The sequence below is a fragment of the Aythya marila genome, assembly GCF_965140915.1.
Source record: "Aythya marila genome assembly, chromosome: 2".
In the NCBI taxonomy this organism is placed as follows: Eukaryota; Metazoa; Chordata; class Aves; order Anseriformes; family Anatidae; genus Aythya; species Aythya marila.
In genome coordinates, this window is record NC_139043.1 from 111,602,211 (window position 1) to 111,627,793 (window position 25,583).

The following is a 25,583-nucleotide window of genomic DNA, read 5'->3' on the forward strand; positions in this document are numbered from 1 at the left end:
CATTCACTCATGTAGTGTGATCCCCTGCCACAGCTTCATGACTTAGAGGTGAAATCAGCGGTACGATGATTACCGGGGGCTGTGGGATCTCATGGCACAGGAGCTGAGGCCAGGGAAAGGACGTGGGTGAGTCCCGTCACGCATGGGGCAGGGAACAGATTTTTTCGAGTCCCCACATAGGCTCCTCAGCTAGAAGGTGGGGGCCAGGTTTGAAAGCCTGTCAGAGATCATCAGCTGCAGGGAGTATTGATGAGATGTTCTTGGCATCTGGGGGAGGTCTGCGGCTGATTCTGCCTTGCAGGAAGGTTCAGCAGCTGTGGTGTGGGTAGGGTCATTAGTAATGCTGCATTCATGACTCATCCTGTGGGTTATTCCCTTAGCTACACACACAGAGGCAGGGATTTTTGTTTCTCTGGGCTTCAAGTTGGTCAGGACCTGCAACATAAATGTGTGTATCAGTCTGCGAGAAAATTTATTACCTCTTTGTGACACCTTTCTTCCTCTTTGAGAAGCAGCACTGCTTCCTTCATTCCCTACTTGTAAGAAGAGGGAGCACATCTCAGAAGAAGAGAATCCTTCGCAACAAAAGCATTTCCCAAGTAAAACATGCAAATGGGAATACAAGAACCTCAGAAGAGAGCTGGTCAGCAGAACCAAACAGAACAGCTGGAGGTTTTCCAAGGAAGCACTTTACCTTACGCTGAAAACTGGAATCTTCCATCAGCAACCTCTCCCTGAAGTACTTCATTAAAAGGCACGCTTAATTCACACAGGAAAATACATCACTTTCAGGGCACACTGAACATTTTGTTTGGGGATAAGCTGTGTCTCTCTGGGCTTTGGAGTACCTCCCTGGACTTTGGTCCTGATTTAGACCTGATTTTGGTGCCTTGTCAACTAGACTCAGCAGCAAGAGCAGAGCTCCCCCCGGGCACAGAGGCTGCATGCCCCTGACACATCCAGACAGACACAACCCCAGGCTGAGCAGCCTGGCCTATTGGGAGACATGGGGGAGAAGAACAATAGCTTTCTTTTTCGGGACAAAAAAATCTAAAATTCAGACAAATGAAAGAAAAAAAAAAAAAGAATTTGGAGATGTCAAAGGTTTATCTCAATCATGAATTCCTAAATGAAATGTTACAGAATTCCTCAATGGGAAGTTTCAGTTTCAGCTACAGTTTTTTTGTTGGTCAGTTGTTTCCACAGAAAATAAGTATTTTTTGAAAAACATTACACATCACTGAAAGTCTTCATATCCAGTGATACAACAAGAGTAAACTTTGGACTGGTCAGTTCTGATGCTTCTTACCCTTAAAAAGCAGTGGGTTTATTTCAGTATCATAATGACGACTAAAATCCACTAGCACTTGAATATAAAAGACTTTCATTGTTACCACAGGAAAAAATTCCCTATTCTGTTCTCTGTGAAACTCACAAAAGTAAGAAATGTCAGTCAGGACCAAATCCAAATACATATGTTCTTAAGACTCACAAGTGTTTCGGTTAATTGTCTAAAATATGTATGAGTAGTGCCTCAAAAATATAACTCTATTTCTGAGCTTTTTCAAGGATAAGACAGGGCAAATTGTTGTTTTTTTCCTACCCTAACAATGTGGGGTTGGCTCTTTAAAGCTCTGTGTTTTGTATGTGGAGTTTTTCTTCCTCTCTTTTCATAACAGCTGCCTTTTTCTTTGCGTTGCTTTTGAGAACAGGCTATGCAATTTTTAGAAAATAAGCACTGCAAATGAATCATCAAATGATAGTAGTTAAGCTCCAGCCATTGTGGATGCTCCTACCGAGGGGGAACACAAGGGTTTACTTAGGCGCTCGTACCCTATGGGTGGGTGACCTCCGGTACAGGCTGTACTGGCCCACGACTGCTTCTTCTGCCACCACTGTGGCTTTGTAGCAGGGGCTCAATGTGGGTGTCATGCAAAGCACACGCTGCTCACTGACTTCGGACCTGTTTGGTCACCGCAAGGTCCAGCAGAGAGATCAACACCAAGCAACCCGAAGGGAAAGCAGAGGGCTGCCTGGGAGAGGCACGACCAAGATACTGCCTGGTCCTCGGGAGCCACGTGTGGGTGTGAGCAGGAAGGTCACCGTCATGTTAGCTGGGATTGCATGAAAACACTACATAACAGTCCCCTGGCTTTCCAGCCAGCCAGTATCTTCTTAAAAAAAAAGGAACTGAAGAGACTTTCTAGGGCCACAAACCTCTCCTTGCATATTCTGTAACAAAATCCCCTATCTGGATTTAGCTCGAAGTAAGCTAATATAATCTTAAAGTCCTGGTGCATGCAGCAGAGCAAAAAATCTTATTATGGCAGTGAAATCATGGCTGAGGTAAATAGATTCAGCATTTCCACTTTCAGACACTTGTAACCTACTAACAAATGCTGTCCTTTGGTCCAAGGATTTCATGTCTTGTCAGTTCAAAAGAATACTTATAAAACAAACAAGCAAAAAAGGGTTGCCAGCTATTTTTGATCGTCTCAAGTACTCAGCACAAGAAAAGAGGAAAAAAGTGGATGAAACATGGGTCTAAATATGCAAGGTCACAAATTGTTATTGTTATTATTCAGCCTAGAGAAGCCTTTCTTCTACAACCAGGGGCTAACCTGGCATTTGGCTCATGCTGATCCAGCTGGGACTGTATGCAGAGATTGTCAGTGGAAGTGAGCTCTAACATCAGCTCCCGAAGTTTTAACAATGTCTTTTTTTTTTTTTTTTGACCTTATGTTGAAAAAGTTATAAAGAAGGGGTATTGATTGACAGAAACAGAAGCATTTATTATTTGAGGTTGTTATTAAATAGGTCTAAATCTGACAAAAACAAATCATTACTTGCAGCAGTGGGCGATGTGATGAAGGATGCAGTAGTTAAATACCAAAGGAGAGAGTTCACTTGGCTGGTAAATACAACAATGATGAACTTGCACCTGTGTAGGACTTGAAGCCTGGCATTGAGAAACAAGCTGACTTAATATTACTTAAATTATAAATGGGAAAGGTACTCATCCTCAGTCAGATTGCTGAGAAAAACAGAATAATTCCTGACATTCAAAATATTCCCTTTTCCTGAAACAAGGACTAATATAAACATGGATTCCACCCCATTTGAAAGTGCCTCTCATCATCTCAGTGTGCGGTCTTAGGACTTCGACCTTCTACTTGTTATTTTTTGTGATACACAGCAATTTCAAAAAGCTTCCTGAATATTGATTCCTGACTTTTTTTTTTTTTTTGAATGATCATTGTCTCCTTCCACCCCACCCTCTAAAACACTAAGAAATTCAGTCTCCCTCCCTTTGTAGCCATGCGTGTATGTGTATATTCAGGCATGTATTTCCCTTCTCTGATGCACGTGTGGTTCGATCCCGCCCCAGCTGCATGTGCTGGGTGCTGCATGGTGAATAGCTTCACAAGGAACATGCTCAGAGTCAGGGCCGATCCTCTTAGAAGCGACTTCAGTGGAGCTACATGAATTCATGGAGCTAAGCCTCTGCTGTCTAGATTGTGTGTTACACAGCTCTTTTGCTTGAGGAGACATAGATTAGCTGCACTGCTTTGTATTCTGCTGGAAATTCTTCTGGACTGTGGTAGCTCTCTGCAGCATTTCTTGATAACTGTTCCATGCATTTTCTTTTTAAAAGGGAGATTTTAAAATAGAACGTGAATATAGAATACACACAGAACAAACCACCAGTAACAGCACAGTTACCAGTTACAAATGCGGCATTTTTAGAAGCAACTGCTGTACATGCTTCTGCTGAGAATTTGTCAAGTAGAAAAACACAATAGTTAAGAAACCCGGTTAATACAGATGCACAGACTATATGGAGCAGAGCCTGATATATCGAGATCCACTTAAAACACTTGAGTATCTAATGACACTGATGATTCATGCTTAGTATGCAAGCGGGTGCTACCACTTCCCCGAACAAAGTCACATCAAACACTCGGCTCCTTCAAGGTAAGGGAGGATTGTCTCATTAAAACAAACAAACCAAGAAAACCCCACAGGAATAAACTGTGAAATGTAAGCTGTGAAAAACAGGGAAGATCCTCTGAAAGGTCCGAGCTTCCGATCTAACTGTTCATGTAACATACATTAACAAATGCCTGTGTACTCAAGGGCTGCGTAAGGGCGTAAGCTGAAGCTTCCACTTAAATGACACTTAATGGCATTTCACAAAATTATTTCACAAATTTGGTTCCAGACACTGGAAAACAACTACATCAAGTTCTACCCAAACAGAGGTAGAAGTATGAAGTAAAACATATAGAGCAAAAATACTCTTAATGGATTTTTGACTCCTGGTTAACAAAAGATTCGTTAGACTTAGCCAAGCTGATAGGAAGAGACCCGGGAAGTTTCACTCTCCTTTTTGTTTGAGGCTTTGTGAACAAAGCAATACATTCTTTTTGATTACTGCATTTCAAGACTACTACAAAAATGTAGATTGGCCCAGTATCTTGTAGTCCTTAGATGAAAACAGACACACAAAGAGCTAACTACAACAACATGCAACCTTTGTTGTCATTTCAGTGGAAAGAAGCAGATAAAAAGCAAATAAAGGAACACCATGACAAACAAATACCCTTTTCCCCACCTCCCAAAGTCCTGTGGGAATCATCCAAAAAGATGCTGGCAGTTTTGGATAAGTGGGTCTGAAAAAAAAAAACAACCACAAACAAACCAAGTTTATAGGTCTGTAGCTTAGCAAAAATAAGTGTGTTGATATCGGCTAATTGGGATGTAAATCCTAACACCAGTTACAGGACCAGCACTGTTTTTCTCTCTTAGGCAGGACCACAAAAAGTCCTTTGGGGGAAGAAAAAAAAAAAAAAAAGTATCAAAATCAATTGCCCGGGACTTGTTTCCAGAATAGCTAACTCTGGAGTGCTAAAATCAGGGGCTACATCCCCCCTCTCCCTCTGCATTTTGAGGGGGCAGCATGCCACAGGACCCACCACAGCAGTGCAGACCTCTCCCTTTCAAGTACGGTTCCCCGAGAAAAAGTGCACCATCTGGGGCAACTGAAACATGACAAAAGTGACACCCCCGCGTGCTGCTCTCTGGGGTAAATCTACATTTCCTCACCTGGCCAAGGGGGCAGCAAGGTGCCGGGGGCCCAGGCAGCAGCTCTGCTGCCTTCAGCCTGCAGCACGGCAGTGCCCGAAATTGCAGCTCCTGGTCAGCTCCAGCCGCCCAGGACCAGCTGGTAGATTTGGCAGCAGCTTTCAGCTCTCCCGCTATTGCGTAATTTCAAGGTCTTGCTAAACACACGTCAGTGATGTATGGGAAATTTGGGTTTCAAGGACAAATTCGCTCGGCAGCTGAGTAGTAAGATGAGATTGACTCATAGGCATGAAGTCTGCCATGAAAGACAACTTGGGTTTTAAATATTTTTGCTCGGTTTTGAGCAGCAAACAGTGTATGGGAAATTAGACTACTAAGGTTTCCGGTAGTGTTATTTGACTTCTGCTCTCCCCCCACCCCCCGACTCTCATATTTTCCAAAGCTATGTCCTTAATTGGATGTTCAGACTGATGTGAGAGATGTATTAAAAATACATAAACAGTAGGATCATCAAACAGAGGATATGCAAAATGGTAGACCTTAGAAATACTCGCTGCTAAAATTTCAACTGTTAAATGTGTTTTGGTAGGCAAGAAAGGCTCTGCAGCTTTTTTAAACATGAGGAAATCCAAAGGATTACATCAAATCATGTTACAGACGCTGGCAGATACAGGCTTTCAAGCAAAACAGCTGTCACTAAAGCTCCCGCGACTGCTTATAATACATTGCTACAGCCTCCTGAAACCAAAACCGTGGGGAAAAGGGGAGTGCCTTTAATCTACGCTTCAGCTTCCGAACAGAGACGGGGCTCCACGCTTCTCCCTTCCCCTACCAATACAGGAAAGCTCTGTGAACCATTTCCATGCCTATCGTAATGAAAAAAGGCCTGAATGCCACGACATGGCCTCCAATAATTGTACCTGCCTTAGCAGCCACTGCAGCCTCCCACATCCGTGCCTAGGACACACTTACTGCTACATGTCCACACGCACCTTATTTAATGCTAGGGCATTCCCTACACGATTTCCTAGTGGCCAAGCATTCACACTACTGGAAGCAAGGACCACGAGCACTGCTTAGCTGCCCAAAACAGCTCCCGGGATCAATACGGCCACTCACTACAGTGCCTCCATGTCTTTCCCTTCCTTGGGCAACCACGAAAGCTGTCCCAGCACATCTCCTACGGCAACAGCCACCGAGGTTTGCGTTGCTCTGTGTGACAACGAGTGTGAATGAGTTACGGAGATAATGTGCACGTGTGGTCAATGTGCAGCAGGGGCTGAGATAAGAAAGAGCTGCTTAAATCCAAGCCCCACAGGCAGAAGGGGAAAGCTTGGGCATACAGGAGAGCAGCTCTGTGCTGGGGAATAAGGGAATTACTGGGCTGCCTGGTCGACGGTCTGTTGCTCTGGGAGGGCAAGGGATGGCAAGAAAAGGAAGCAGCCACATCCAGGACACATATAGAGATGACAGAAAGAAGCATCACCTCTAAACCAGCCTTTTTGCTGAACTTTTGATTAGCCTCATGGCCTGAGGGCGAGGATCTTTGATCTGACATTCACGTTATTATATGGCACATGGAGGAGATCATACCTGCTCATTTTTGAGACTTAGATTCACAAACTCTCACTTCTCAAAAGGATCAGTTCAGACCTGGCGCGATCTCCCCTTCCATTAGAATAGCAGAGTTGCTGACTTGTATAGCTCCCAATTTTATTTCTGGCCTAATACTTCTGCAGTAATACTGATAAATACATATTAATGCCTTTAAAAGGCATTTTCAGGGGAAATGCAAGACAGATCTAGCCGTACGTGTCTTAAACCTTTCCTGTTCACATCCTGCCCAGAGAACCAGCATCACTTATCAGCAAATGCATGCCTTCTCCCTCTGCCCCTCCAAGATCAGCGTTCTCAGTCTTCCTCCCAGTCCTTCCATCTGGGTACGTGGCGAACCCGAGAGGCATTTGCACCAATGGCACAGGACTCAGCACAAGATCTGCCACGTATGGCTAAGCCGCTGCTGGGCTAAGCTCCCCACCCCCCCCTTTTTTTTTTTATCCTGAGTGGTATTTTCTCTTTGAACTTTAGGAATTTATACGGCGTTTTATCCTTTCAAGTATCTCTACAAATTCTTCATAGGATCTACAGCACAGGCAGGCCCTTTTTATGACAGAAAGGCACAGTAGGTTTCCGTGCTTCGCAGGCGCTCTAATACAGCCCATTGCTTCACTAAGGCCACTAACACTACATTAATTATTTGGAATAGAGCTGATGGCTAAGAAGCCATTGTCGTTTGTTCTGACAATCAAGCACACCATCAAAAATCTGACTGCCCACAACAAATCACAGGTTTTATTATGCTCTACCACATGCTTTCATGCTTTGGAAAAAAAAAAAAAAAAAAAAAAAAGAAGGTACAAATTGCACAGGAATAATTATCTTTAAAAAAGAAGATAGGCAACATTTTAGTGTAAACGTCAACAGCAACATCCCATGGGACTCCCCGAACATAAGAAACACAGCGTTCCCTGTGGAAATGTGGAAGAGCACTACAAGGAGACAAATGTAACATAACTTTCATCAAAATGTGTTTTCTACATAAGGAGGAGGACCCAGCTAGTCCATGGTGCAAAGAAATACACAAAGTAGCTGCATTTCTGTTACTAACCTTGAACAACAGTTACTGTTTATCTTTTCCTGTGCAAACAACTTCCATGCAGCTGTCCATAATAATGCCAGACTCACCGTGACTGGATTAAATGGGTTAGGAAGCAAAAATTAGCAAAGTGCTTTTTAGGGTAGACTGATCAGATGTTCACGAATGCTGACTGGTTATAGATCTTCTGTATCTGCCTAGAGAAAAGGGAACTGCAAAAATAATACCTCTGATATTAAGGTACTTGACAGTGTGCATCACCTTTCTCTGCAGAAGGTTATACAGAGCAGGGTGTGATACAGCTCAGCTCTCAGTGTGTCTGTCTGCAGCCTTAAAACATAGAGCAACTCTTCTCAGTGCCAGCATGTAACTGAGGACAAATGTATTCCTACCTCAGCAGACTCAGTAATGAAAAGGAAATCGGTGTCCTATCTGTTGGCATAAACAGATGCACCTTGAACCTGCTGCTCTTTAACATTGCTCTTTGCCCTGCAAAGGTCTTCTCAAGTGACTTTCCCATCTAAGTAGTCCCGTGAGGTCAAATGAGACCTTTTTCCCCAAGAAGCTGTTGCAAGGTGAGCCCTGCTCCGTCACATCAAGAGAAAAAGAACTGAGTGTTAGCACGTATTTATATTCGTTAACACAGTGCAGTACTTCTCATCTGATGAACTGTTGTGTTTTTTTTTTCCCTCCTCTCCCTCTTTCCTGATTGTTGGTTTCATTTTTTTTTCCTTTCTTTCCTTCTATCTTTCCCTTTTGCCTTGTTTTCCTTCTCCTCTCACATTTCTCCACCTCACCTTCCCCTTTTCACAGCCCTCCTCCACCATCCTGTTTTTCTTTGCCTTTCCCTTTCCCAGTCCTTTGCAGGACTGCACCTGTGTTTTTGTGGAAGTCCCACCAGCAGCAGCTGAATGCAGGTGATAAGACAACCGATAAAAATCACCGGAGACTTAAGAGCAATGTTCACCCCAGCCTGTACAAAAAGGGAATGGTAGATGTAGGCTAAGGAGACGGGATTAAATGAGCAGAAACTTGCAGAGTTCCCACGCAGCACATTTAAAGTTCTGTAATTCCCATTAAGCAGTGCAGGCCACCATTAAACCGCTTGCTCCGGACTATTGTTTATGCATGGTTACTCCTTAAGGAGAGAAAAAATGAGCAGGGTCACATGGTAAACACATCTGAAATAAAAGAACAAGAAGTTAAGGCCCCCTCACCAGGCAGGCCAGCCCCACCGAAAGCCTGGTGCCCTCCTCCAGGCCAAAACTCTCTGGCAGCCCATCTCGGCTGCAGGCTGAGCACCAGCTTCCCGGGCACCTCCTCCACACGCTGCTCTGCTGGATCTGGGAGTCACGCAAACAGCTGTCGTGTGCCTCCAGGTGAAACTGAAAGGGATTTCTTACCCCCATAATTTCTGCTAATCTGTCTAATTTACAGGTCCTTGAAACATACAGCTGAATCTCTGCTTTTATACTGAGAGTGGAAAAAAAAAAAAACACAAAACAACCAACAAATCTCTAACCATCAGGGTGGTGAAGACAGCTCTGAGGAAGCAAATTGCTTCCAGAGCTCATTATGGATTTTGCCAAGAATCATAGATCCTTGGTTTGCCCTGTAAAGCTCCAGAAAAACTGTGTCCACAGACCCTTCAAAGTTTTAAGAGGAGCCTGAGGCAGTTTCCAACTGGGGCTGTGATGCTATTCATTGTGCAATCCACTAGTGCTCTCTCCTTATGTGGAGACCTGGAGTTTCAACCAAGAAACTGTGCGACCTGAGACAGCAAGGCTTGGCAATTCTCGAGCATCGCACCGATAAAATTAGGCAGAGGCCTCCAGGGACACAGGCTTCGGAAATCCAATCCCTCTGCAGACAGGTTCAAGTCATTTTGCTTTTTCTGTGTCCCTTCTGTAGAGACACAACTAACATTTAGCTCTTTGAAGGACCTGTAAGTGTTTAATTACCAATGGTTATGTGGCCTCCACAGGGGAGGGGGCAGCTGACAGCCATCCATGGAAGGGGCCCAGCATTTACTCACTGGCTGACCATGCCCAGATTTGGAAGCATTAGGGCTGGTACCTATATGCAAAGCTTTGTTACATTCTCTACTCATTACTGGTAACTGATTTCTATGTAACTCCTGTTCAGTGAAATACTTCATACCGTAATTAACTCCAAAAGAAAAGCATGGCACGCACAGATTTTCACTGAACTCACTGTAGTAGTGAGCATCCTGGTAGGCTCCGAGCTTCGAACAGGTTTGCGAAAGGATTCACTGCAGTAAAGCATTGTTTTCCACATTCTCGGTTATAGTAACAAGAGTGCCTGGATTCAAAGACTAAACAGCCTCCTTTGTTTATTATATAACCTGCAAAACAGCAAGCAGAGAGCAACAAGGGAAGTACGGATCCCCCCTCCGAGCACCCTAACGCATCCCCTCGCCGCAAGAAGTCTCTTTTCGGGCTCTTTGTTCGGGAGCTCAGTCTTTCATTTGGACAACCCTTCCCAAAGTGAAATCATAAATCCCCATTTATTGCACCCGTACATAGTCTCTGCGTCTACACGTATGTAGCCGCTTTGCTGGCTGCCCACATTCAGGCCCATCTGCTGGGCTGGCGCTCTGCCCGCCGAGAAGTTGGTCGGTCCGTTTCATTAAAGCGTAGCTGTCAAGCCGTGATGGGCTTTGGTGGGCAGCCAAGAGCCCTGCTTCTTTCTTCGGGGCGGCAAGCCTCGCAGCGCAGCTCCCGTTTGTGCGGCACAACCACCCGGGCAGGCTCATTGACAGACGTGCCAAAGCAAAGAGCGCTTCAAAGGGGGAAGAACAGAGGAGAGCTGCCTGCTCCTTCAGGCTGCCGTCAAGACCTACTTTGTGATTCCTGGGAACAATGACTGCGCGGCGGAGCACAGCCCAACCAGCATTTAACTTTAACTCTGGTTCCAATCGAGTACAACAGAGCAGCTGAGAGAAAGCTCAATAGATGCAAACAGCCGCCACACGGGGCAATTCTGCGAGGCAGAAGGGCATAAACAAACGGGCAACAAGACAGCTCCTGTGCGTACAGACCTGGTGAGGGACTACAGCTGCCCAGGAGCCGGGGTCAAGATCAGAGCAACACGCATCAGATCTCAGTCAGCTCAAATCTTTCCAGAAAGATCATACTACCAGCTAGCTCCCTCTGCTCCCCCTTCAGTTTCTGATGGAAGCTGATCTTTTCTTTCCTTCCCTGTATGTGGTTTCATCTTTATTACTTGAAGACAGGTGGGTTGTGCTTTCCTTTGGGTTTTAATCTTTTAATAGCAATAATTGCATTCCAGAAAAAAAAGTTGCATTATCTTCTGCCTTTCCTTTTCTCCAGTAGCCCATGGACTTCACAACTGAGATGCCCGGAACTGCTGGACACAGCTCTTCCTTCTGGAGGCTGCTCACCCACCCTGCAGGCACCAAAGGCAGGGTGCAAAAACAATTCCACCCTTCGGCACCACCCAAGCTGCACAGCTCAGCGTGGTCTCGTTGCTTTCATTGCATCTAGTCGCCCTTAAGTATGACAAGCACACTTTGGCACAACACCAGGAGCTCCTCTGTTCCCCAGGAAGGCCCAAGGGCAAACTGGTATCGGGCTTTTGCTTAAACCAACACGGTCAGACCTCACTATAGAGGAGTTCTGCCAGTTGGATGGGCCTCAACTCACACGCCATTGTTAGCAAGCAGGAGGAAGCTCCGGCTGAGCTGCTGAAAAGCCCTGGTAATGCTGAAAGATTTCCTTTCCCCTGTTAATTTTCATCATGTCAGAAAAAATCTTACGTTATGATTCTTACATCACAAAACAGTTCATAGAAGTCGCTGTCACATCACATTTTAATTGCTGTTACCTCTTTAGACAACAAAGCCAAGGCAGAGCTTGTCAGCGCCAAGAGAAAAGAAAATCAAGCATGCTTCTAAAGTTTGGATTTCATTTTAAATAAAATAAGCAGAGACATCCAGACCACTACGCGAGGAAATTCCACCTGAGTCTACTTTGTTTTTGTAGATCTCCACCCCTGGCTCTTCTGACATCTCTTCCAGCTAAGAAGTTTGCAAAAAATAGAAATAAAAATAATTTGAGATATCGCATTGCTTCTTGGCATCAGTCTGGTAGATGACTTAACTAAAAAGAGCCTTTATTTTTGTACCTTGTACATTATAGGGTGGAACTCTGTGGAGTTGTAATCTCATTTGAACAATTACAGAAGTCTCTGCATTTCTCTGTACAAGCTGCTCTGACTACACAGAGCACCCTTACAGAAACGCAGCCGCTGTACAGCAAAAGAGGCAGGTGAGGATTTCTCTGCAGGTCCTTGTGGCATACCCGCCAGTACGTGGACTGTCTGCAGTACTTCTCACAGCACCAGCACACACATAGCAGAGAGAGGAGGACACGATGACACTACAGAGTTAACAGTGAGGGTTTTGAATAGCACACTGGAGCACTACGCAGTAATTATGTTCTCTAGCAGGAGTTGTGGATATGCTGCAGATAGCTAGTAGAGTTGTCAGCTCTTTCTCTTCACTGCGAGGAAGAAAATGCACCGGGACTGGAATTACATCATCATAAATGAGAGAGGAATTTGGCCCCAAATATTTCAGTCCTGGTTATCCTAAGTAGTAGGAAAAACCCTGGCTCTACTGAAGTTAATAGCACAACGCTAATCTGTCACCTTGCAACTTTATGGTGTTCCAATTCTAAGGTAATTAAACCCAAACATGGTGTATTTAAAGGCTTTTCTTAGACCTCTATCTATACACTTGATATGTTTACTCCTGGAAATCTCCAAAGCTTTGGCATCACTTTCCTCATCAGTGCAACTGGTCTTAGGTCTGTTGATCTCCACGCCTGGACACACAGACCACTGGCACTTCCAAGTTCTTGCAATCAGCTTTGCATTTCATCTCAACTGCTGAGACTGCTGAACCCTCCCTGCGTTGATAGCAGGTTGTATTTCTCCACATGTAACATTTTAGAAATCTATACATCTAGAGAACACAGAGGTGTACCTGCTAACTTTAAAACAAATAAAGCTTTTATACTTGATTGGAATTGACATGATTTAGATCTAAATTGCCACATCTTTCCAGCATGCTTTCCAGTATGTCTTCATTGTAACAGTTTTCCAATTCAAGACAATGTGAGAAGACTTTATTTTTTTTTTCCCAAGACCATCAACACCCCCTCCCAAACTAGTGCTAATGCCTGTCGTGATCACAAAATGGTGACTGGTGACATTCACGAGATTTAAAAATATACAGATCAATAATGTTCTGCTACAATTTTCAAGCCAAAGCCTCATATAATGTTTCCAGCACACTCTCTCTGGTAGCTTTTGCCATGAAGCAGGAGAGCGAGCCTCTGCATTATACTCTTCCTGGCCATTCGGATTACTCCCCACACAATTGCCCCCCTGCCTGCGTGTCCATCCCCCACCCCCATCCCGATTTTCAGCAAAAGTGTTGTTCCTGTGCTGTTTGCGTAAGTGGACAGAATTTCAAGCATGCCGCTAAATGATTATAAATGAAGGAATTTTCATGCTCTGTTAGCTCGAGAAGATGGTGTTATTAACGATTACCATTCAAGGAAGTTCAGAATGAGCGCCTAACTGAGGACACCTCTGACATAAGGCTTTGTTTTGTTCCTGAAAATAGCTGCGTGAGCAGTCTTCACTCCCACTGTTTAACATATTTCTAAGGCTACTATCTCTAAGAAATTTCGTTTTTCTTAATTTAGCAGTAACACCAGTTTCCTCTGGAATCTCTAGAATCAAAGTTGTCAGTCCACAGCAACACCCACCACAGAGAGATATCGGGACCTAGGAAGATGGAACGCTGCTCTTGCTCCTCTACTCTTGATCCACTTTCAGAACTCTAAGAACGCTGATGCGAATCTACAACGCGTAACGTGAAAATGCGAGCATTAGGTCATCCTGCTGTTGGATTTGAGACAACGTAGGAAATGAACACGTTGCCTGGCAGACCTGATCTACTCAGCAAGTTGATAAACCCTGACTTCCCCCATGATCCAAACCAACAGCTTTTTACTTCGATGGAAGGAGGATCAGCTCTGCAAAGAAAAGGCATCGCAGAGGCAGAGGATTGTCTGAGTGAGTTTTTCACTCGCTAGTTACTTGCCTAGGTACACAATGAACACAATGCACCCAGTCCCTGAATACCACACAATACCAAATTTAAAGATAAGAGGTCTGACTCATCACTCCATTGCACCAGCTTTGTGCCTGCGGGGCTCCATGTTCTTCCTCGGTGACTCAGGCCCAAGACCCCCCTCTCTCCAGGAAAAACACGACAAGCCACGCAGTGCATGTCAGACTTACCCGTCAACTACAATCCACGTTTGCACAGCAAAACTAATTGGAATGTAACATTGCACACCACTTACATTTGGCTGTTGTGCCTAGAGATAGGAACACATGTAATTAACGCAAAGAGCAACAGTTTAAAGCACAGTCATTAGAATTAACCCTGCGACACCTGGCGACAAACTTAAGGGGCCCCGTCTAAGAAAACAGTCCTTGGCCAACGCTAATAGCGGGTACATGGGCAAAATAAGATTAAGACCACGGAATTAAAGAGAAGGAGATTAGTCACTGGAACAAAAAGTTTCTGCAGAATAGTTCTCATTCCAAGACTGCTGCCTTCACTTTCCTAACCAAAAGCTGCTGAAACGGAAGAAAGAAACTTTTTGGGCAACTGTAAGGTGGGCATCGACTCTTTTTTCCCAAAATGATACACTGCGTTTATGACAGCTAATTTTGACTTGCAGGTATACAAATATGAAACACCATGAGACCGATTTTCTTTTCGGTTTTGTGTCAGTGTATGTTCATTGATCTCAGTGCAATTATTTGCCTGGCATGGCAGTTAGATCAGTGCCGACCATTAAAGGCTATTCTGAATAGACTTACACTGAGTAAAATGGACAGGAGGAGATCATCTATCCTCCAGTCTGACAGCGTACGACTGCAGAAGTCAAGGAAATCATTAATGAAGGACTAAATCTTCCAAAGCCAAACAAAAAACCATAAATCCATCCGTCGCCTTTCTCTAAACCTCAATAGATTGCTGCCCAGCACCTTCCCTTGGTATATACTCTGTGCTTTTTTTCCAGATTTCCAGTTGTGGAATCAGTCGGTCACGCTGCCACACAGCGATGACAGCCACATGCTTGAGGTCACGATGGGGGCCTGAGGTGCTTCCAAGATAGCGCTGAATCCACCATGGTTGAGCATGCATAGTTCAGGCACGGGTGCACAGAAACAGTGGCACACCAAAACCTGCTTGTGGAAATAGTTACACACCACTGTGGAGCCACACATCCCGAGCATTACATCTGTGAATTAGCCACTTGCCTCCGACCACAGCGTGCGCACGTGCCTAGTTTTGTCTTTACTTCTACCGCTGCGAAACCGTAGCGCCTCGTTCCAACCGCAGCCACAGCGCGCCGAGGTTGGGTCAGGAGCTGATGTTTTACGTGTGACTTTTTTTTATAGCGAGGAGAGGTTTATTTTTAGGCATGCAGTTCTTCGGATCGCAACCCCGTCTCGTGACAAATAAAGAGAAGACTGGCGTAAAACACACACACACACACAGAGACCTGGAGATGGGTTTGAAGAAACGCGGGAAGGGACCTGGCGGCGGGGTGACACCCCGAGATGTGCTGACAGGATCGAGCTCTTTTGAGGAACAGCGTGAGGACGCGGAGGTAAGATGGCACGATGGCACTATGGCTCTGCCTTTTACCTCACGCTCGCTCACAGGCAGCGGCCGGCACAGGTGAGCACCGAGCAGCAGCAGAGCCGCGGCCGGGCAGCCCCGCAGCCCTCACCCCCGCATCCCCACAGCGGCCACGGCAACTTGCAGAACTTCCACGGCTCGGCCACCTACCCTGAGGCACTCCCCCGAGGGGGGGGTCTCCCATCTCCGGGACCCCCTCCCGGCTCCCTGAGGCGCCCCCCATCCCCTCAGCCCCTCAGCCGTTAACCGCCAACCCCACGGCGCGGGGCGCAGCGGCCGTTGGGCTGGCGCGAGGCTCCCCAACGGCCGCCCGCGCGCTGCCCAACGGCCGCGCGGCAACAGGCGGCGGCGGCGGCCAACGCTCACCTGCGAGGCGCTGCCGGGCGGGAGGCAGGGACGCCGGCAGCCGCTCGGAGCCAGCGGAGGAGCTGCCGCCGCTGCTGCTGCTGCTGCTGCTGCTCCTCCACCACCTCCTCCTCCTCCTCCTGCACCGCCACCGCCGCCGCCGCCGGAGCGGGGCGGCCGCGCCGCGCAGAGGCAGAGGCGGCGGCTGCCGCTGCAGCTCCTGGCACATGCTGCAGGTGTCAGCGCAGGAGCTGCCCCGCCGCCCACCCCGGCGCCTGCGCCGCCGCCCCACCGCGCCGGCGCCGGGCCCCCCGCGCATGCGCGGCGCCGCTCGGTGAAGCCGCTGCCCGGCCGCTTGCCAGCCCCGGGGGGATGACGTCGTGGGCGTGGGGAAGGGGCGAGGCGGGAGGGAGGGAGGTGGGGGGGGGGGGGAGAGCATGGGGGGTCCCCGCGCGGGCGGGCGGGGATGGAGGGGGACAAGAGGGGGACAAGGGGGGGACAAGGGGGGGACAAGGGGGGTGCCCCCAACCCACGGGGCTCCGCGGGCGGCCGTTGGGGCGGCGGTTGGAACGGTTGGAACGGTTGGAGGGGGTGACGTCATCCCTGTGCTGGGGGAGGGCGGGGCGGCAGCCCCCTCCCTCAGCGCCCTCACCCCTCCCCGCCTTCCTCCTCCTCCTCCTCCTCCTCCTCCTCCTCCTCCTGCAGCCCCGGGGCACCCCTCCCCAAATCCCCGTGTCTCCCCCCCACCCCCCCCCCGGGTCCGGGGAGGGGGTCTCCTGTCATGGGGAGGGGGTGTCCCGCCGCCATGTCGCGCCTGAGGGGCTGTGAGGGGCATCCCGCAGCCCGTCCCCAGGGCAGCCACGTTAAAAAGAATCCACATTTAAAAGAAAAAAATAAATCAGTCAAATGCTCGCCCTGTGAGAGCCGCCTGCGAGTCCTGGCCTCCTCTCCCAGCGAAGGAGAGGTGAGGGCAGGGTGAGGATGTGAGGATGTGGCGCAGGTGGAGCAGGAGATGGCCGGAGAACAGCGGGAAGATGCAGGGGAAAGGCGGTGTCGCAGCGGGTGGGCCCGCAGCAAGGGGTGCTGAGGTGAGGGGATGTGACTGTAATGTGACTGCATCCAAGTGACAGGAACCTTCCTGAAAGGGACGAGCGGCACATCAAGGAGGTGGGAGCGCAGGAGAACCTGCCCTTGCACGCCGATTCCAGCTCAGGAGATCACGCACCTGGCTGCTCAGTAGGGATCCGGTTAAGAGGTTAGCGGGGCTGAGGATGTTCATGGCTCTCTGGGCTGCTGACGGGGAGGGCTGCTGTAATTTATAGCTTCTGAGGCGCTGTCAGGGTGCGCTGCTCCATTTCTTGAAATTGCGGGCTAAATTCGTCGCCGTTTCAATAAAACGCTAACCTACTGGTGTTTCACTTGCAGGCGGTTTCACCACAATAAACCGTGATCTTTCAGTCTCCAGAACATGACCTCCAAGGCTAAGTGGCTAAAGGACTGCCTGCTCTACGGGTAGCAGACCCGGCTGTGACAGCTTTGCACAGAAAGCTTTCATAAGGGGATTGTGACTAGCGACAGCAGCAACAGTTCAACAGACTGTCATCAAGTAGCGGGCAGGATTCCCCTAGAAAAGTGCTTTGGTTCCTGGCAGAGCACCGTAGGAACCATACATCAGGGCTTGCATGCTGCTCTTGGTCCTGTTAGGAGTCACAGGATGGACAAGCCTGCCCACCTGGCTGAGTGGCTGCTTTTTTTTGGGTAAACTGAACATCAGCGTATTCCAAGGGGAGTTTTCCTCAAGCGTCCTGCGTTGCAGGGATACGCTGTGTCTGTTGGCTTTGCTTGAATTGGGTGAAAATTAAATGATACCCAAATCAAAAGTCATTTTCACTTCTGCTAAGTGAAAACCCTGCCTTTCGGTCTGTCTTACTGAGATGCTGATTGTACAAATTAAAATGCAGAGTTACGGGGAAATCTGTGACCATAAGGAAAATATCTTGACTATAGGAAGTATCTGTGACTGTAAGATAACTTCAGGCACCTGTTCCTTGCAGGAGGGATGTTGGCTTGTGTCTGTCAGAGCCAGCATCTTTCTGCAATCAAGCACGTGAAAACTCTTGTCCTCTTGTTAATTCTCATACCTACAAAGGAGCACATTCTGTTTGCTGATCCTTTACACATGTCTTGGGGGGCAGTTCCTCAAGAAGCTGCTTCTTTACTTGGATGCGTTCGGAGCTTCTCACAAGATAGACAATACTCTGAAGTTTGTTAGCTTCTCCTCGGCTTGTCATCAGTGCTAGTCAAGTGCAAGCATTAATCAAATTAAAGGTTTACTACAGCCAGGCATAAGGGCAAGCTCCTAATTACAAGGCTGGAAAACAAGAATGACCGGGAGTCATTTAAACTTGAAATGTAATTCTAGGGCAAACTTAACAGGTTTTTCCTTAGCTATTACCTCTCACCTTGAGTTTTTAGGATACGTCTCATCCATAAAAAAAAAACAGCAGTCTAATTTGTATGTGCGCTGTGTGGCTTGGCTCCTTCCCTTCCAGCATGAAGGAAGTGCCTCAGGTGTGGCAGGCTGGGGTTTTGCTGGAAGCACCGAGTGCTCCCTCCTGACCCTGCTTTCTGTTGTGCCTTCTGAGCAAGCTGCCCTAGTACACGTTGACCAGCTCCTCTTCCCCGGCAGCAATTCACGAAGCAGTTTACAAAGCATTTACTGGCTTTCCTGCGTTTACTGTTTAACAGCATTACAAACTGTGAGCTCTCTAGCTGATCCCTCAGATTGTCCGTACGTAGCTGATCTCCTCTGGGGTGACATAAAAGGTGCTTTAGCAAGGAAGACAACAGGCTTGGTAAGCAGCCGTCCCACCATTTGGTGTCAGCTTATGGGGTTCCTAATTTGACATCACCCCAATGCCGAAGAATGAGAGGAGATCACACCTCCCACATCTAAGAGAGTGTGAGGAGAGAGGGAAGAGAGGGAATCACGCTAGGCTGTGCTGATCTTAATGTCACAGTTGACAAATCTAATCTTTCCCTAGTTCATCTACCACTGAGCCAGCTAGGCATCGTTTTGTATGATTAAGTGCCTGTGAAATCAAATAATGAACAGAATTTGTTCCATTTGGATACATTATCCAAACTGGACTTTGGGCACATCATCATCTCTACGATCTTTAGCTTGGAGATGCCACAGTGCAGATAACAGCAGTGGAAATACTGACACTGTATGTTAGTGGTTCGCTGGACTCATTACAGACAGTGAGGTGTGCCACTGGCAGAAATGTAGTGCTTAGCACTGAGATGTCACAGAAAGAAACAGAATGTGTGCCATATAGCAAGAAAAGATTTTCAGTGGGTAATGTGCGAGCAGGGAACTACAAGCAATTTGCACGCTGGATTTTTGTGATTTTTTTTCATTAATAATTTATTTATTCTCTCCTTGGAAGAAGGAAATGGTGTCAGCTGCTTAGAACCAGATTGCATGTGTAAGTCTGGGCTTTCTTAATGATCTGCAAGTTAGAATTGTGATTAAGCGTGTTACTAAATTAGCAGCTTTGTGGTAGCTGCGTGAGCTTCATTCAGAACACGATGGCAGTCCCAGAGAGGTCACGCTGTACTAGAAATGCATTGCAGCAGACATTTGGTGGCTTGCAAAACGAGGGGGCTATTCACATCCAGCACTTGTAAACCCCCTTCTGGGAGTATCGCCCATCCTTTTTGGTGGTGGGCACTACTAGATGCTGCTCGCCACTGGGGAAGCTGCAGGACGCCTCCTTCCCCTGCGCTTCCCGAGCTCCTGTGGGCACAGGTCCAGCCTGGGTGTCAGGGCTCGTTGGGAATCTGAATGAAGCACCACGGGGGCTGTGAGGGAGCCAAGGGACTTTCCAGCTGCCTACTTTCTCGTAAGCCATCAGATTTCAGCTCATCTGACAGGATGAAGCTGTAAAGGTCGTCGGTTACAGCAGTAGATTTCATTCCCTTTTAGTTTTTATCTGCAATAAACAATGCACACTAGCAGTGGCAGTCCTCTTGTGAAAGAGTGAAAACGTTGTGCTATACAATTACCATCAGCCTATACGTGCAGGTTTGTGACTTATTTGCATTAATGTAGTGCACAGAGCATTACTGTGCTGCTGTGCTCTGCATCTTGTCAACACAAAGGCTCTAACTTTGTCTTCCAAACTCTTAACTTCCTAGCTTTTCTAACTTTCAAACTCTTTTCCAAACAAACAAACAAACAAACAAAAAAAAAACACTTTGGAAGTTGGGTATTGTAATGATACTTTGAAGCAATGTGTGGCTTTACAGAAACTTCAGTTTCCTGAGGGCATCGCTGCTCTCTGTGCCAAACGGTTGAGTAGCATGCAGCAGCTTGAAATGGAAGGTGGAGTTAAATGTGTATCACAAAGTCCTTGATGGGTATGGAGAGAAGTCAGCAGTTCATCCGTGGAGATGATGCGAGGCTGTGGCAAGGATGCTGGGTCAGGATTCGGCAGCCTGGTTGCCATTCTGAACGCAGCCCGTGTCGAGCATTGCCCTGGACATAGCCCTCACCTTTTTTTCTGCATCTTGGTTCCTCCACCTGCAAAAAGAAAGGATGGGTTACCTTGTAAATGCTTTAAGATTTGTTAAGGTAAAATGGTAAATGTCCTTCCTGGGATTAGGTGTATCCATAGCCACCGTTTAAATTAAGTACGTGGGAATTTCTTTGTGGGAGCAGACAGCTGAAAGCGGCCCGCAGCTCAAACACAGACAGGTGCAGGATGTGAAGATGAAGCTGTGCTGCCTTGGGAAGGTAGCATGTCCATGAGTTAATCTACTGCTGGCTCTAGAGAAGCTGCAGCTGCTTTGCCAGCGGTGTACATGTCAGGTTGTGTGACAAGGAGCTGCCCGGTGACTGCACTGCCTCCTTGCTGTCCTCGTGACTGCAATGAGCACCGCAGAAATGCCCTGCTGCATTTCCAGGTTCACATTGCAAGGTAAATAACAGGAATCACACCAAATCAGCTGTACAGGAAGGGATAGAGGGACAAAGTGGGCCTGGATAGGAAGGACTCGGAAAAGCTAAGGCACAAAATGAGTCACAAGGGACAAATTGCAATGACAGCTTTGAAAGGATGTTAGAAACGGGGAGGCTGAAGGAAGGTCTGTGGCTTAGCGAGAGGAAAGGCAGATGACACCAAGACTGAGATATTCAATGGTTTTAAGTCACAAACAATGTGCTGGTACCCAGAAACTTACCGTGTTTCTTTTTTTAACAGGGCTATAGAAAAGTCAAAAATCAAGTAAAGAATACATTTTAAAATTTAAGAGATGTAGATACATTGAAATCAGCCCAGTCTGCTGAGCTTTATGCTGGCAAATTTAAAGTGCTAGAGCATTTTCAGAAGCACTAACAATAATCTTTGACAGCTGCTAGAAGAAAAGTCCCTGTGGATAAACATAATACCTGTCATTAAAAGTGAGAAAATGAAGAAAATAGAGACTTTGGGGGAGTCGGGCTGGGACTGTCACTGAGAAGCATTTTAAAACAAACTAATACAGTTTGTTCCTAAACATGCAGAATACAGTCAGGCAATAAAGGCTTTTGAAGAACATTGTGTTAAACAGATCTAATCATCTCCTCTTCAGGACGAGCAGCTCCGTGCTGTAGGCACCTAAAGCTCTTGCTGCTGGGGACATGACCTCTCTGGGGTTGCGCAGGAGATGCCTTGCTTTTCCCGTGTGTTATGGAAATGTTGTACCCACAAAACCCGTCATCTTTATGCCTCCAAAAGTCCATTCCTTCCTGTGGGTGCTGGATTTGTTGGGTAAGCACCACAAAGGTCCTTCTTATGGCTGAATCACTCAGGTGAACATAACCTGCTGTCTGCGTAGGTACGGCAGGTGCCTGGCAGTTGGCTGTGGGCTACACAAATGAACTTGGAGGATCCAGTCCGTAACCTGTGTACACTGGGCATCCCTGACCTGGCTGGTACATGGTAAGCTTCAAACATGAGCAAGAGTTTTGAAAACCTTTTGATGTGGTCCCAAAGGAGGTTTCTACGTGCTGAACAGAAAAAAAAAAAGAATGAGGCCAGGCCGAAATCACTGCAGCTGGGCAGGTGCACAAGTGGTTGAAATACCACTTGTCCAGAGTAATTATCAATGATTCACTGTCAAGCCAGGAGGATGTTGTAAGTGAGGTCCTGCAAGGGTATGGCTGGGGTCAGTGTGACTCAATGCTTTCATTAATGACTTGGATGAGAGTAATGGTTCGAACAGAGTAAAATTTGTGGATGACATCGAGATGGAAGGGTTTTTGAGCACTTCGGTGAACAAGATTAGAATTTAAAGTAATCTTGGCACGTTGGTGAAATGCTCTGAAATCAATAAGATCAAATTCAATAAAGAATGCAAAGAACTCCTCATGGGGGGAAGTCAAATGCACAGCTGCAAAGTGGAGAATAGCTGGCAAGGCAGCACTACGGCAGGCAAGGCTTCGGGTCCTCCAGTCAATGATGAACTGACTGTGAGTCAACAGTATGATGCTGCTGAAAAAACATTCCTCCCTCAATGATTTTACTGACCCATAAGCCAAACAAATGAAATTCTGGGGAATATAAATGTAATTTTCTGGTTTACTCAGCACTGATAACTAGGGTTGTGTGTCCACTTTGGGACATGATAAGAAAAGAAATAAACCAAGAAAACCATATGAGAGTAAAAGGAGAGATGAGATTCAATAAATCCAGGGGGTGGGGGGGAGATTTATTTAATCTAGAAAAAAGGAAACTGAATGATGACCCGATAGCATTCTTGACCTGTGTAAAAGACGTGCAAAAGGAATCAAGTCTTCTCCATGCCAACACAGAATAAGATGAGAAGTGACTTGCAGCAAGAGAGATATTTGTTAGACAACCCTTTCCTCAGCATTTGAAGAGGTTTCTTAAAGAATTCCCATCATCAAAGCTTTAGAAGAACAGGACAGACAAACTTCTTTCAGGAATATACAAGACAGACGTGATTTTTTCTCAAAGGAGATATGAGCCATATGTTTCTTCCAACCTTATGTGTCTGTGATTTTGTCTAACAGCTTAAATCACAGGGGATAACCTAATTCTTAACAATCCAATTCTGTAACTCAGTGTTGAAGCGTGTAGTCAATACCAGTCAATTAATTCAGAGCTCTGACAAGATAGTGGTGTACGGAACTGAAAAGCTAATATATCATAATATTGTGCTATGGTACAATTTCTTCTACTAGCGTCCAGTCTTAGAAATCCACACATACATTTTTCTAAAATTACATTACCTTTACGCAGGCAAAAATAATACTCAGATCTGTACAAAATGGAAGGACTGGGCTTTTTTTTTTTTTATGTATTACTGGTGCTCAGAGTACAAAAATACTTATCAACACAGTAGTATATGTCATTGACTTGTTTTCACTGGTATTTGTGGATTGAGCCCATCTAAAACCAATTCTCAATCCAATTACATGTGTGAAAAGAAATACTCTAGGCACTCGATTTTGTGCTTGTTCAATTCGTGCCAGCCACTGCTGCACAGCACCGTGTAGACGGCATGCGAGACTGGCAGGCCAGCTCAGCGACTAGCTCCAGCCTCTATAGCTCTGCCAGCTTCTGGACTCCAGAAGGTTGCAGCAGTGAGGATCCAGCCTGCAGCATCTCTAGAGAACTGTTTTGCAACTTTAATGATAGCATCACGAAACGACACAACTTATTTTTGTCACGCACACACTCTTTGAGCATTTTCATCCTTCCCAGAATCCTTGAATTTACAATAGAACTGCTGGAAAGTTGAGCAAGCAGCAACAAGGTGATGCTTATTCATTTACTGCTTGTTTTCTCCTTTAGCAGCCATTTGTTTTTGGAGACCAGGTAACTGTACTGAGAGATTAGAAATGCACAGATTTGAGCTTTCCAGTTGGTTATGCAGAGTATTAGATGTGGGTTAGAGCTAAGGAAATGGGCCATGGAAGAGCATATGGTGGATCTTGAATAACACACAGATTTGGCATAATGGAAACACCCATGGGTGATGGTTCACTTTAGCCTGGGTTGATTACCTAGTACCATACAGAAGAAGTTAGGTTAGAATTCATCAAAAAAATAAGTGGAATATTCAGTCGTCCATAGGGATAGGACAAGTGGAGACAAAGATTTGTGCTATGTTTTAGCCATACTTTTCTATACCATCCTTTCAAAAGGTTTAGGAAGACAGTTCTGGAAACAGTAAAAAGAAGGTTGAAAAGCTCCAGGTTACTGGTGAAACACACACAGAGAATGAAGTCTGAGACTAAAAGAGACAAATAGCTAAGAGACAACTTTTTTTTATTTCACTCCCAGTTTTGTCAACTGTTTCTCATAGAAAGGAAGGATGAAAATTAATTACTTGGAGCAAGAACAATGGGAGAAGCAGATCCCAGCCTTCTGCTGAGGGGAAATTCCCTAGGTGAGGATTATGTCACCATCCTCTGCTTTCCCTGGCACAGCCTTTCCACCTTGGGTCTACCCTTCCTCTCTGTCCTGAGCCTAACCCTACCTTTTTGCAGCCCTTGGTTTCCTTCAGCAGCTGTTTGCTGGAGTGCCCAGCCCCTTCACCATCTTCCTGTTGTCCTCCAGACATTTCTATAACCTCCTGTCACGGCATCCCTTCCAAGTGAACAGGAGTCCCTGTAGATAGCTTGAGGAGGGAAGGGTGACTCCCCCGTGCAAGGAAGGAGGCACAACCCCATCATCTGACTGTACGTGGAATAAAGGATTGCTTCATCTCCCTGATTTATGGAAGAAATAAGAAGGCTCTGATTTATGAAAACAAAAGAAGTATTTCTTCAAAATAACGAACCACAGAACTTCACTCAGCCAAGCATTCCTCAAACTATAAAGAAGTAGGAAGAGACTATGAATCAAATTGATTATTTTTTTGTATCTCTTTTGTGGCTGTGATCTGTGCCTTCTACCTGCAAGACAATCTTTCCTGCTCAAATATTCAGTTAATGGAACAGAAACATTTGAAAAGCTGACTAAATTGAAGAACGGTAGATTTTTTTTTTTTTTTTTTTGAAATAATAATTTGTTCTAAAGTATACAACACATTTGTTTTGTATGTCAGTGCAGTCGTGAATTATGTTGAATATAGCTCTTTTTCTATAGTTCTTTTTAGTTTACAGTTTCTTTCATTCTGTGGGGAAGAATTTTCTCCAAAGGCAGATTTTACTCAAATTATAAGCCAGGCCAGAAAGTTTGTAATATTCAACCGTCAATCCTTGACTGTTTTTCTGAGAACTGAGCAAAAATGGCCAAGTACAAAGTGAAGTCAAATAATAATTACACTTTAAGGAATTAGTGACAACAAATCAAGTAGGATATTTGATAGCAGGGGTGCAGGATTACAAGCAAATACACAAATGTCTTTTCCTTGATGGCAGCACTCTAACATTTTCATAGTTTCTGACATGCAGAAAGAAGATTTAAGACTGATATGGAAGAGAAGCTCCTGTTCAGTCTTCTCCCACTCCCTCCTTTATCCTTTTTACAAGTCTACATATCTACTTTCATCCCCTTTTTTACTGTTCCTTTCAAATTCTTTTTTTTCTCTTCAGCAAAATCACACTTGAAATTTTAAGCTTTCACTCATATACAGTGAAACCCTCTCAAAATGTTGCACCTTGTGTGTTTGAAGCTCTTCATTTACTGCCAGCGCTCAACT

At 46.0% G+C, this 25,583-nt stretch overlaps 1 protein-coding gene across 1 annotated transcript in view; it reads right to left on the reverse strand.

The window, feature by feature from the left end:
* Positions 1–16,098, reverse strand: part of DTNA (dystrobrevin alpha) — a 218,686-nt gene extending 202,588 nt beyond the window's left edge. The window contains exon 1 of the mRNA XM_082752992.1: positions 15,885–16,098. The gene's annotated coding sequence lies outside the window, so the exon portion shown is untranslated. The remainder of the gene's footprint in view (positions 1–15,884) is intronic.
* Between the last annotated feature and the right edge of the window lie 9,485 nt (positions 16,099–25,583).